The following is a 14,751-nucleotide window of genomic DNA, read 5'->3' on the forward strand; positions in this document are numbered from 1 at the left end:
TTCGCAGCACGGGCTTGGGACCGGCCATGGCAGAGTTAAAAAAACTTAAACCTTGAAGATTGAAAATTGTTCCCTTCACCCCGTCGTGACGGCTTGAAATACAGGGACGAATAGTTTTTACAGGGCTGGTCTGCTCTCCCAGCACCTAACCCTCCTCTTTTCGCAGCACGGGCTTGGGACCGGCCATGGCAGAGTTAAAAAAACTTAAACCTTGAAGATTGAAAATTGTTCCCTACACCCCGTCGTGACGGCTTGAAATACAGGGGCGAATAGTTCTTACAGGGCTGGTCTGCTCTCCCAGCACCTAACCCTCCTCTTTTCGCAGCACGGGCTTGGGACCGGCCATGGCAGAGTTAAAAAAACTGAAACCTCGATGATTGAAAATTGGTCCCTACATCCCATCGTGACGGCTTGAAATACAGGGGCGAATAGTTTTTACAGGGCTGGTCTGCTCTCCCAGCACCTAACCCTCCTCTTTTCGCAGCACGGGCTTGGGACCGGCCATGGCAGAGTTAAAAAAACTGAAACCTTGAAGATTGAAAATTGTTCCCTACACCCCGTCGTGACGGCTTGAAATACAGGGGCGAATGGTTTTTACAGGGCTGGTCTGCTCTCCCTGCACCGAACCCTCCTCTTTTCGCAGCACGGGCTTGGGACCGGCCATGACAGAGTTAAAAATCTGAAACCTTGAAGACTGAAAATTGTTCCCCACACCCCATCGTGATGCTTGAAAAACAGGGGCGAATAATTTTTACAGTGCTGGTCTGCTCTCCCAGCACCCAACCCTCCGCTTTTCACAGCACGGGCTTGGGACCAGCCATGGCAGAGTTAAAAAAACTGAAACCTTGAAGATTGAAAATTGTTCCCTACACCCCGTCGTGACGGCTTTAAATACAGGGGCGAATTGTTTTTACAGGGCTAGTCTGCTCTGCCAGCACCTAACCCTCCTCTTTTTGCAGCACGGGCTTGGGACCAGCCATGGCAGAGTTAAAAAAACTGAAACATTGAAGATTGAAAATTGTTCCCTACACCCCGTCGTGACGGCTTTAAATACAGGGGCGAATTGTTTTTACAGGGCTAGTCTGCTCTGCCAGCACCTAACCCTCCTCTTTTTGCAGCACGGGCTTGGGACCAGCCATGGCAGAGTTAAAAAAACTGAAACATTGAAGATTGAAAATTGTTCCCTACACCCCGTCGTGATGGCTTGAAATATAGGGGCAAATGGTTTTTACAGGGCTGGTGTGCTCTCCAGCACCGAACCCTCCTCTTTTCTCAGCACGGGCTTGGGACCGGCCATGGCAGAGTTAAAAAAACTGAAACCTTGAAGATTGAAAATTGTTCCCCACACCCCGTCGTGACGGCTTGAAATACAGGGGCGAATAGTTTTTACAGGGCTGGTCTGCTCTCCCAGCACCTAACCCTCCTCTTTTCGCAGCACGGGCTTGGGACCGGCCATGGCAGAGTTAAAAAAACTGAAACCTTGAAGATTGAAAATTGTTCCCTTCACCCCGTCGTGACGGCTTGAAATACAGGGACGAATAGTTTTTACAGGGCTGGTCTGCTCTCCCAGCACCTAACCCTCCTCTTTTCGCAGCACGGGCTTGGGACCGGCCATGGCAGAGTAAAAAAACTGAAACATTGAAAATTGTTCCCTACACCCCGTCGTGACGGCTTGAAATACAGGGGCGAATAGTTTTTACAGGGCTGGTGTGCTCTCCAGCACCGAACCCTCCTCTTTTCTCAGCACGGGCTTGGGACCGGCCATGGCAGATTTAAAAAACTGAAACCTTGAAGATTGAAAATTGTTCCCCAAACCCTGTCGTGACGGCTTGAAATACAGGGGCGAATAGTTTTTACAGGGCTGGTCTGCTCTCCCAGCACCTAACCCTCCTCTTTTCGCAGCACGGGCTTGGGACCGGCCATGGCAGAGTTAAAAAAACTGAAACCTTGAAGATTGAAAATTGTTCCCTACACCCCGTCGTGATGGCTTGAAATATAGGGGCAAATGGTTTTTACAGGGCTGGTGTGCTCTCCCGCACCGAACCCTCCTCTTTTCTCAGCACGGGCTTGGGACCGGCCATGGCAGAGTTAAAAAAACTGAAACCTTGAAGATTGAAAATTGTTCCCCACACCCCGTCGTGACGGCTTGAAATACAGGGGCGAATAGTTTTACAGGGCTGGTCTGCTCTCCCAGCACCTAACCCTCCTCTTTTCGCAGCACGGGCTTGGGACCGGCCATGGCAGAGTTAAAAAAACTGAAACCTTGAAGATTGAAAATTGTTCCCTTCACCCCGTCGTGACGGCTTGAAATACAGGGACGAATAGTTTTTACAGGGCTGGTCTGCTCTCCCAGCACCTAACCCTCCTCTTTTCGCAGCACGGGCTTGGGACCGGCCATGGCAGAGTTAAAAAAACTGAAACCTTGAAGATTGAAAATTGTTACCTACACCCCGTCGTGACGGCTTGAAATAACGGGGCGAATAGTTTTTACAGGGCTGGTCTGCTCTCCCATCACCTAACCCTCCTCTTTTCGCAGCAAGGGCTTGGGACCGGCCATGGCAGAGTTAAAAAAACTGAAACCTTGAAGATTGAAAATTGTTCCCTACACCCCATCGTGACGGCTTAAAATACAGGGGCGAATAGTTTTTACAGGGCTGGTCTGCTCTCCCAGCACCTAACCCTCCTCTTTTCACAGCACGGGCTTGGGACCGGCCATGGCAGAGTTAAAATAACTGAAACCTTGAAGATTGAAAATGGTTCCCTACACCCCGTCGTGACGGCTTGAAATACAGGGGCGAATAGTTTTTTGCAGGGCTGGTCTGCTCTTCCAGCACTTAACCCTCCTCTTTTCGCAGCACGGGCTTGGGACCGGCCATGGCAGAGTTTAAAAAACTGAAACCTTGAAGATTGAAAATTGTTCCCCACACCCCATCGTGACGGCTTGAAATACAGGGGCGAATAGTTTTTACAAGGCTGGTCTGCTCTCCCAGCACCTAACCTTCCTCTTTTCGCAGCACGGGCTTGGGACCGTCCATGGCAGAGTTAAAAAAACTGAAACCTTGATGATTGAAAATTGTTCCCTACACCCCGTCGTGACGGCTTGAAATACAGGATCAAATAGTTTTTACAGGGCTGGCCTGCTCTCCCAGCACCTAACCCTCCTCTTTTCGCAGCACGGGCTTGGGACCGGCCATGGCAGAGTTAAAAAACTGAAACCTTGAAGATTGAAAATTGTTCCCTACACCCCGTTGTGACGGCTTGAAATACAGGGGCGAATGGTTTTTACAGGGCTGGTCTGATCTCCCTGCACCCAACCCTCCTCTTTTTGCAGCACGGGCTTGGGTCCGGCCATGGCAGAGTTAAAAATCTGAAACCTTGAAGACTGAAAATTGTTCCCCACACCCCATCGTGACGGCTTGAAAAACAGGAGTGAATAATTTTTACAGTGCTGGTCTGCTCTCCCAGCACCCAACCCTCCTCTTTTCGCAGCACGGGCTTGGGACCAGCCATGGCAGAGTTAAAAAAACTGAAACCTTGAAGATTGAAAATTGTTCCCTACACCCCGTCGTGACGGCCTGAAATATAGGGGTGAATAGTTTTTACAGGGCTGGTCTGCTCTCCCACCACCTAACCCTCCTCTTTTCGCAGCACGGGCTTGGGATCGGCCATGGCAGAGTTAAAAAAACTGAAACCTTGAAGATTGAAAATTGTTCCCTTCACCCCGTCATGACGGCTTGAAATACAGGGACGAATAGTTTTTACAGGGCTGGTCTGCTCTCCCAGCACCTAACCCTCCTCTTTTCGCAGCACGGGCTTGGGACCGGCCATGGCAGAGTTAAAAAAACTGAAACCTTGAAGATTGAAAATTGTTCCCTACAGCCCGTCGTGACAGCTTGAAATACAGGGGCGAATAGTTTTTACAGGGCTGGTTGCTCTCCCAGCACCTAACCCTCCTCTTTTCGCAGCACGGGCTTGGGACCGGCTATTGCAGAGTTAAAAAAACTGAAACCTTGAAGATTGAAAATTGTTCCCTACACCCCGTCAAGACGGCTTGAAATACAGGGGCGAATAGTTTTTACAGGGCTGGTCGGCTCTCCCAGCACCTAACCCTCCTCTTTTCGCAGCACGGGCTTGGGACCGGCCATGGCAGAGTTAAAAAAACTGAAACCTTCAAGATTGAAAATTGTTCCCTACACCCCATCGTGACGGCTTAAAATACAGGGGCAAATAGTTTTTACAGGGCTGGTCTGCTCTCCCAGAACCTAACCCTCCTCTTTTCGCAGCACGGGCTTGGGACCGGCCATGGCAGAGTTAAAAATCTGAAACCTTGAAGACTGAAAATTGTTCCCCACACCCCATCGTGACGGCTTGAAAATCAGGGGCGAATAATTTTTACAGTGCTGGTCTGCTCTCCCAGCACCTAACCCTCCTCTTTTTGCAGCACGGGCTTGGGAAAGGCCATGGCAGAGTTAAAAAACTGAAACCTTGAAGATTGAAAATTGTTCCTTACACCCCGTTGTGATGGCTTGAAATATAGGGGCAAAAGGTTTTTAAAGGGCTGGTGTGCTCTCCAGCACCGAACCCTCCTCTTTTCGCAGCACGGGCTTGGGACCGGCCATTTCAGAGTTAAAAAAACTGAAACCTTGAAGATTGAAAATTGTTCCCTACACCCCGTTGTGACGGCTTTAAATACAGGGGCGAATAGTTTTTACAGGGCTGGTCTGCTCTCCCAGCACCTAACCCTCCTCTTTTCGCAGCACGGGCTTGGGACCGGCCATGGCAGAGTTAAAAAAACTGAAACCTTGAAGATTGAAAATTGTTCCCTACACCCCGTCGTGACGGCTTTAAATACAGGGGCGAATAGTTTTGACAGGGCTGGTCTGCTCTCCCAGCACCTAACCCTCCTCTTTTTGCAGCACGGGCTTGGGACCAGCCATGGCAGAGTTAAAAAAACTGAAACCTTGAAGATTGAAAATTGTTCCCTACACCCCGTTGTGATGGCTTGAAATATAGGGGCAAATGGTTTTTACAGGGCTGGTGTGCTCTCCAGCACCGAACCCTCCTCTTTTCTCAGCACGGGCTTGGGACCGGCCATGGCAGAGTTAAAAAAACTGAAACCTTGAAGATTGAAAATTGTTCCCCACACCCCGTCGTGACGGCTTGAAATAACGGGGCGAATAGTTTTTACAGGGCTGGTCTGCTCTCCCAGCACCTAACCCTCCTCTTTTCGCAGCACGGGCTTGGGACCGGCCATGGCAGAGTTAAAAAAACTGAAACCTTGAAGATTGAAAATTGTTCCCTTCATCCCGTCGTGACGGCTTGAAATACAACGACAAATAGTTTTTACAGGGCTGGTCTGCTCTCCCAGCACCTAACCCTCCTCTTTTCGCAGCACGGGCTTGGGACCGGCCATGGCAGAGTTAAAAAAACTGAAACCTTGAAGATTGAAAATTGTTACCTACACCCCGTCGTGACGGCTTGAAATAACGGGGCGAATAGTTTTTACAGGGCTGGTCTGCTCTCCCATCACCTAACCCTCCTCTTTTCGCAGCAAGGGCTTGGGACCGGCCATGGCAGAGTTAAAAAAACTGAAACCTTGAAGATTGAAAATTGTTCCCTACACCCCATCGTGACGGCTTAAAATACAGGGGCGAATAGTTTTTACAGGGCTGGTCTGCTCTCCCAGCACCTAACCCTCCTCTTTTCACAGCACGGGCTTGGGACCGGCCATGGCAGAGTTAAAATAACTGAAACCTTGAAGATTGAAAATGGTTCCCTACACCCCGTCGTGACAGCTTGAAATACAGGGGCGAATAGTTTTTTGCAGGGCTGGTCTGCTCTTCCAGCACTTAACCCTCCTATTTTCGCAGCACGGGCTTGGGACCGGCCATGGCAGAGTTTAAAAAACTGAAACCTTGAAGATTGAAAATTGTTCCCCACACCCCATCGTGACGGCTTGAAATACAGGGGCGAATAGTTTTTACAAGGCTGGTCTGCTCTCCCAGCACCTAACCTTCCTCTTTTCGCAGAACGGGCTTGGGACCGTCCATGGCAGAGTTAAAAAAACTGAAACCTTGATGATTGAAAATTGTTCCCTACACCCCGTCGTGACGGCTTGAAATACAGGGGCAAATAGTTTTTACAGGGCTGGCCTGCTCTCCCAGCACCTAACCCTCCTCTTTTCGCAGCACGGGCTTGGGACCGGCCATGGCAGAGTTAAAAAAAACTGAAACCTTGAAGATTGAAAATTGTTCCCTACACCCCGTCGTGACGGCTTAAAATACAGGGGCGAATAGTTTTTACTGGGCTGGCCTGCTCTCCCAGCACCTAACCCTCCTCTTTTCGCAGCACAGGCTTGGGACCGGCCATGGCAGATTTAAAAATCTGAAACCTTGAAGACTGAAAATTGTTCCCCACACCCCATCGTGACGCTTGAAAAACAGGGGCGAATAATTTTTACAGTGCTGGTCTGCTCTCCCAGCACCCAACCCTCCGCTTTTCACAGCACGGGCTTGGGACCAGCCATGGCAGAGTTAAAAAAACTGAAACCTTGAAGATTGAAAATTGTTCCCTACACCCCGTCGTGACGGCTTTAAATACAGGGGCGAATAGTTTTGACAGGGCTGGTCTGCTCTCCCAGCACCTAACCCTCCTCTTTTTGCAGCACGGGCTTGGGACCAGCCATGGCAGAGTTAAAAAAACTGAAACCTTGAAGATTGAAAATTGTTCCCTACACCCCGTCGTGATGGCTTGAAATATAGGGGCAAATGGTTTTTACAGGGCTGGTGTGCTCTCCAGCACCGAACCCTCCTCTTTTCTCAGCACGGGCTTGGGACCGGCCATGGCAGAGTTAAAAAAACTGAAACCTTGAAGATTGAAAATTGTTCCCCACACCCCGTCGTGACGGCTTGAAATACAGGGGCGAATAGTTTTTACAGGGCTGGTCTGCTCTCCCAGCACCTAACCCTCCTCTTTTCGCAGCACGGGCTTGGGACCGGCCATGGCAGAGTTAAAAAAACTGAAACCTTGAAGATTGAAAATTGTTCCCTTCATCCCGTCGTGACGGCTTGAAATACAGGGACGAATAGTTTTTACAGGGCTGGTCTGCTCTCCCATCACCTAACCCTCCTCTTTTCGCAGCACAGGCTTGGGACCGGCCATGGCAGAGTTAAAAAAACTGAAACCTTGAAGATTGAAAATTGTTCCCTACACCCCGTCGTGATGGCTTAAAATACAGGGGCGAATAGTTTTTACAGGGCTGGTCTGCTCTCCCAGCACCTAACCCTCCTCTTTTCGCAGCACGGGCTTGGGACCGGCCATGGCAGAGTTAAAAAAACTGAAAACTTGATGATTGAAAATTGTTCCCTACACCCCGTCGTGACGGCTTGAAATACAGGGGCGAATAGTTTTTACAGGGCTGGTCTGCTCTCCCAGCACCTAACCCTCCTCTTTTCGCAGCACGGGCTTGGGACCGGCCATGGCAGAGTTAAAAAACTGAAACCTTGAAGATTGAAAATTGTTCCCTACACCCCGTCGTGACGGCTTGAAATACAGGGGCGAATGGTTTTTACAGGGCTGGTCTGATCTCCCTGCACCCAACCCTCCTCTTTTTGCAGCACGGGCTTGGGTCCTGCCATGGCAGAGTTAAAAATCTGAAACCTTGAAGACTGAAAATTGTTCCCCACACCCCATCGTGACGGCTTGAAAAACAGGGGCGAATAATTTTTACAGTGCTGGTCTGCTCTCCCAGCACCCAACCCTCCTCTTTTCGCAGCACAGGCTTGGGACCGGCCATGGCAGAGTTAAAAAACTGAAACCTTGAAGATTGAAAATTGTTCCCTACACCCCGTCGTGATGGCTTGAAATATAGGGGCAAATGGTTTTTACAGGGCTGGTGTGCTCTCCAGCACCGAACCCTCCTCTTTTCTCAGCACGGGCTTGGGACCGGCCATGGCAGAGTTAAAAAACTGAAACCTTGAAGATTGAAAATTGTTCCCCACACCCCGTCGTGACGGCTTGAAATACAGGGGTGAATAGTTTTTACAGGGCTGGTCTGCTCTCCCAGCACCTAACCCTCCTCTTTTCGCAGCACGGGCTTGGGACCGGCCATGGCAGAGTTAAAAAAACTGAAACCTTGAAGATTGAAAATTGTTCCCTTCACCCCGTCGTGACGGCTTGAAATACAGGGACGAATAGTTTTTACAGGGCTGGTCTGCTCTCCCAGCACCTAACCCTCCTCTTTTCGCAGCACGGGCTTGGGACCGGCCATGGCAGAGTTAAAAAAACTTAAACCTTGAAGATTGAAAATTGTTCCCTACACCCCGTCGTGACGGCTTGAAATACAGGGGCGAATAGTTCTTACAGGGCTGGTCTGCTCTCCCAGCACCTAACCCTCCTCTTTTCGCAGCACGGGCTTGGGACCGGCCATGACAGAGTTAAAAATCTGAAACCTTGAAGACTGAAAATTGTTCCCCACACCCCATCGTGACGCTTGAAAAACAGGGGCGAATAATTTTTACAGTGCTGGTCTGCTCTCCCAGCACCCAACCCTCCGCTTTTCACAGCACGGGCTTGGGACCAGCCATGGCAGAGTTAAAAAAACTGAAACCTTGAAGATTGAAAATTGTTCCCTACACCCCGTCGTGACGGCTTTAAATACAGGGGCGAATAGTTTTGACAGGGCTGGTCTGCTCTCCCAGCACCTAACCCTCCTCTTTTTGCAGCACGGGCTTGGGACCAGCCATGGCAGAGTTAAAAAAACTGAAACCTTGAAGATTGAAAATTGTTCCCTACACCCCGTCGTGATGGCTTGAAATATAGGGGCAAATGGTTTTTACAGGGCTGGTGTGCTCTCCAGCACCGAACCCTCCTCTTTTCTCAGCACGGGCTTGGGACCGGCCATGGCAGAGTTAAAAAAACTGAAACCTTGAAGATTGAAAATTGTTCCCCACACCCCGTCGTGACGGCTTGAAATACAGGGGCGAATAGTTTTTACAGGGCTGGTCTGCTCTCCCAGCACCTAACCCTCCTCTTTTCGCAGCACGGCTTGGGACCGGCCATGGCAGAGTTAAAAAAACTGAAACCTTGAAGATTGAAAATTGTTCCCTTCATCCCGTCGTGACGGCTTGAAATACAGGGACGAATAGTTTTTACAGGGCTGGTCTGCTCTCCCATCACCTAACCCTCCTCTTTTCGCAGCACAGGCTTGGGACCGGCCATGGCAGAGTTAAAAAAACTGAAACCTTGAAGATTGAAAATTGTTCCCTACACCCCGTCGTGATGGCTTAAAATACAGGGGCGAATAGTTTTTACAGGGCTGGTCTGCTCTCCCAGCACCTAACCCTCCTCTTTTCGCAGCACGGGCTTGGGACCGGCCATGGCAGAGTTAAAAAAACTGAAAACTTGATGATTGAAAATTGTTCCCTACACCCCGTCGTGACGGCTTGAAATACAGGGGCGAATAGTTTTTACAGGGCTGGTCTGCTCTCCCAGCACCTAACCCTCCTCTTTTCGCAGCACGGGCTTGGGACCGGCCATGGCAGAATTAAAAAACTGAAACCTTGAAGATTGAAAATTGTTCCCTACACCCCGTCGTGACGGCTTGAAATACAGGGGCGAATGGTTTTTACAGGGCTGGTCTGATCTCCCTGCACCCAACCCTCCTCTTTTTGCAGCACGGGCTTGGGTCCTGCCATGGCAGAGTTAAAAATCTGAAACCTTGAAGACTGAAAATTGTTCCCCACACCCCATCGTGACGGCTTGAAAAACAGGGGCGAATAATTTTTACAGTGCTGGTCTGCTCTCCCAGCACCCAACCCTCCTCTTTTCGCAGCACGGGCTTGGGACCAGCCATGGCAGAGTTAAAAAAAACTGAAACCTTGAAGATTGAAAATTGTTCCCTACACCCCGTCGTGATGGCTTGAAATACAATGGTGAATAGTTTTTACAGGGCTGGTCTGCTCTCCCACCACCTAACCCTCCTCTTTTCGCAGCACGGGCTTGGGATCGGCCATGGCAGAGTTAAAAAAACTGAAACCTTGAAGATTGAAAATTGTTCCCTTCACCCCGTCATGACGGCTTGAAATACAGGGACGAATAGTTTTTACAGGGCTGGTCTGCTCTCCCAGCACCTAACCCTCCTCTTTTCGCAGCACGGGCTTGGGACCGGCCATGGCAGAGTTAAAAAAACTGAAACCTTGAAGATTGAAAATTGTTCCCTACACCCCGTCGTGATGGCTTGAAATACAGGGGCGAATAGTTTTTACAGGGCTGGTCTGCTCTCCCATCACCTAACCCTCCTCTTTTCGCAGCACGGGCTTGGGACCGGCCATGGCAGAGTTAAAAAAACTGAAACCTTGAAGATTGAAAATTGTTCCCTACACCCCGTCGTGACAGCTTAAAATACAGGGGCGAATAGTTTTTACAGGGCTGGTCTGCTCTCCCAGCACCTAACCCTCCTCTTTTCGCAGCACGGGCTTGGGACCGGCTATTGCAGAGTTAAAAAAACTGAAACCTTGAAGATTGAAAATTGTTCCCTACACCCCGTCAAGACGGCTTGAAATACAGGGGCGAATAGTTTTTACAGGGCTGGTCTGCTCTCCCAGCACCTAACCCTCCTCTTTTCGCAGCACGGGCTTGGGACCGGCCATGGCAGAGTTAAAAAAACTGAAACCTTGAAGATTGAAAATTGTTCCCTACACCCCATCGTGACGGCTTAAAATACAGGGGCGAATAGTTTTTACAGGGCTGGTCTGCTCTCCCAGAACCTAACCCTCCTCTTTTCGCAGCACGGGCTTGGGACCGGCCATGGCAGAGTTAAAAATCTGAAACCTTGAAGACTGAAAATTGTTCCCCACACCCCATCGTGACGGCTTGAAAATCAGGGGCGAATAATTTTTTAAGTGCTGGTCTGCTCTCCCAGCACCTAACCCTCCTCTTTTTGCAGCACGGGCTTGGGACCGGCCATGGCAGAGTTAAAAAAACTGAAACCTTGAAGATTGAAAATTGTTCCCTACACCCCGTTGTGACGGCTTTAAATACAGGGGCGAATAGTTTTTACAGGGCTGGTCTGCTCTCCCAGCACCTAACCCTCCTCTTTTCGCAGCACGGGCTTGGGACCGGCCATGGCAGAGTTAAAAAAACTGAAACCTTGAAGATTGAAAATTGTTCCCTACACCCCGTCGTGACGGCTTTAAATACAGGGGCGAATAGTTTTGACAGGGCTGGTCTGCTCTCCCAGCACCTAACCCTCCTCTTTTTGCAGCACGGGCTTGGGAACAGCCATGGCAGAGTTAAAAAAACTGAAACCTTGAAGATTGAAAATTGTTCCCTACACCCCGTCGTGACGGCTTGAAATACAGGGGCGAATAGTTCTTACAGGGCTGGTCTGCTCTCCCAGCACCTAACCCTCCTCTTTTCGCAGCACGGGCTTGGGACAGGCCATGGCAGAGTTAAAAAAACTGAAACCTCGATGATTGAAAATTGGTCCCTACATCCCATCGTGACGGCTTGAAATACAGGGGCGAATAGTTTTTACAGGGCTGGTCTGCTCTCCCAGCACCTAACCCTCCTCTTTTCGCAGCACGGGCTTGGGACCGGCCATGGCAGAGTTAAAAAAACTGAAACCTTGAAGATTGAAAATTGTTCCCTACACCCCGTCGTGACGGCTTGAAATACAGGGGCGAATGGTTTTTACAGGGCTGGTCTGCTCTCTCTGCACCGAACCCTCCTCTTTTCGCAGCACGGGCTTGGGACCGGCCATGACAGAGTTAAAAATCTGAAACCTTGAAGACTGAAAATTGTTCCCCACACCCCATCGTGATGCTTGAAAAACAGGGGCGAATAATTTTTACAGTGCTGGTCTGCTCTCCCAGCACCCAACCCTCCGCTTTTCACAGCACGGGCTTGGGACCAGCCATGGCAGAGTTAAAAAAACTGAAACCTTGAAGATTGAAAATTGTTCCCTACACCCCGTCGTGACGGCTTTAAATACAGGGGCGAATTGTTTTTACAGGGCTAGTCTGCTCTGCCAGCACCTAACCCTCCTCTTTTTGCAGCACGGGCTTGGGACCAGCCATGGCAGAGTTAAAAAAACTGAAACATTGAAGATTGAAAATTGTTCCCTACACCCCGTCGTGATGGCTTGAAATATAGGGGCAAATGGTTTTTACAGGGCTGGTGTGCTCTCCAGCACCGAACCCTCCTCTTTTCTCAGCACGGGCTTGGGACCGGCCATGGCAGAGTTAAAAAAACTGAAACCTTGAAGATTGAAAATTGTTCCCCACACCCCGTCGTGACGGCTTGAAATACAGGGGCGAAAAGTTTTTACAGGGCTGGTCTGCTCTCCCAGCACCTAACCCTCCTCTTTTCGCAGCACGGGCTTGGGACCGGCCATGGCAGAGTTAAAAAAACTGAAACCTTGAAGATTGAAAATTGTTCCCTTCACCCCGTCGTGACGGCTTGAAATACAGGGACGAATAGTTTTTACAGGGCTGGTCTGCTCTCCCAGCACCTAACCCTCCTCTTTTCGCAGCACGGGCTTGGGACCGGCCATGGCAGAGTTAAAAAAACTGAAACATTGAAAATTGTTCCCTACACCCCGTCGTGACGGCTTGAAATACAGGGGCGAATAGTTTTTACATGGCTGGTGTGCTCTCCAGCACCGAACCCTCCTCTTTTCTCAGCACGGGCTTGGGACCGGCCATGGCAGAGTTAAAAAACTGAAACCTTGAAGATTGAAAATTGTTCCCCAAACCCTGTCGTGACGGCTTGAAATACAGGGGCGAATAGTTTTTACAGGGCTGGTCTGCTCTCCCAGCACCTAACCCTCCTCTTTTCGCAGCACGGGCTTGGGACCGGCCATGGCAGAGTTAAAAAAACTGAAACCTTGAAGATTGAAAATTGTTCCCTACACCCCGTCGTGATGGCTTGAAATATAGGGGCAAATGGTTTTTACAGGGCTGGTGTGCTCTCCCGCACCGAACCCTCCTCTTTTCTCAGCACGGGCTTGGGACCGGCCATGGCAGAGTTAAAAAAACTGAAACCTTGAAGATTGAAAATTGTTCCCCACACCCCGTCGTGACGGCTTGAAATACAGGGGCGAATAGTTTTTACAGGGCTGGTCTGCTCTCCCAGCACCTAACCCTCCTCTTTTCGCAGCACGGGCTTGGGACCGGCCATGGCAGAGTTAAAAAAACTGAAACCTTGAAGATTGAAAATTGTTACCTACACCCCGTCGTGACGGCTTGAAATAACGGGGCGAATAGTTTTTACAGGGCTGGTCTGCTCTCCCATCACCTAACCCTCCTCTTTTCGCAGCAAGGGCTTGGGACCGGCCATGGCAGAGTTAAAAAAACTGAAACCTTGAAGATTGAAAATTGTTCCCTACACCCCATCGTGACGGCTTAAAATACAGGGGCGAATAGTTTTTACAGGGCTGGTCTGCTCTCCCAGCACCTAACCCTCCTCTTTTCACAGCACGGGCTTGGGACCGGCCATGGCAGAGTTAAAATAACTGAAACCTTGAAGATTGAAAATGGTTCCCTACACCCCGTCATGACGGCTTGAAATACAGGGGCGAATAGTTTTTTGCAGGGCTGGTCTGCTCTTCCAGCACTTAACCCTCCTCTTTTCGCAGCACGGGCTTGGGACCGGCCATGGCAGAGTTTAAAAAACTGAAACCTTGAAGATTGAAAATTGTTCCCCACACCCCATCGTGACGGCTTGAAATACAGGGGCGAATAGTTTTTACAAGGCTGGTCTGCTCTCCCAGCACCTAACCTTCCTCTTTTCGCAGCACGGGCTTGGGACCGTCCATGGCAGAGTTAAAAAAACTGAAACCTTGATGATTGAAAATTGTTCCCTACACCCCGTCGTGACGGCTTGAAATACAGGGGCAAATAGTTTTTACAGGGCTGGCCTGCTCTCCCAGCACCTAACCCTCCTCTTTTCGCAGCACGGGCTTGGGACCGGCCATGGCAGAGTTAAAAAAAACTGAAACCTTGAAGATTGAAAATTGTTCCCTACACCCCGTCGTGACGGCTTAAAATACAGGGGCTAATAGTTTTTACAGGGCTGGTCTGCTCTCCCAGCACCTAACCCTCCTCTTTTCGCAGCACGGGCTTGGGACCGGCCATGGCAGAGTTAAAAAAACTGAAAACTTGATGATTGAAAATTGTTCCCTACACCCCGTCGTGACGGCTTGAAATACAGGGGCGAATAGTTTTTACAGGGCTGGTCTGCTCTCCCAGCACCTAACCCTCCTCTTTTCGCAGCACGGGCTTGGGACCGGCCATGGCAGAGTTAAAAAACTGAAACCTTGAAGATTGAAAATTGTTCCCTACACCCCGTCGTGACGGCTTGAAATACAGGGGCGAATGGTTTTTACAGGGCTGGTCTGATCTCCCTGCACCCAACCCTCCTCTTTTTGCAGCACGGGCTTGGGTCCGGTCATGGCAGAGTTAAAAATCTGAAACCTTGAAGACTGAAAATTGTTCCCCACACCCCATCGTGACGGCTTGAAAAACAGGAGTGAATAATTTTTACAGTGCTGGTCTGCTCTCCCAGCACCCAACCCTCCTCTTTTCGCAGCACGGGCTTGGGACCAGCCATGGCAGAGTTAAAAAAACTGAAACCTTGAAGATTGAAAATTGTTCCCTACACCCCGTCGTGACGGCTTGAAATACAGGGGTGAATAGTTTTTACAGGGCTGGTCTGCTCTCCCACCACCTAACCCTCCTCTTTTCGCAGCAC

Source organism: Aquarana catesbeiana, linkage group LG01, assembly GCF_042186555.1.
Source record: "Aquarana catesbeiana isolate 2022-GZ linkage group LG01, ASM4218655v1, whole genome shotgun sequence".
NCBI classification, from domain to species: Eukaryota; Metazoa; Chordata; class Amphibia; order Anura; family Ranidae; genus Aquarana; species Aquarana catesbeiana.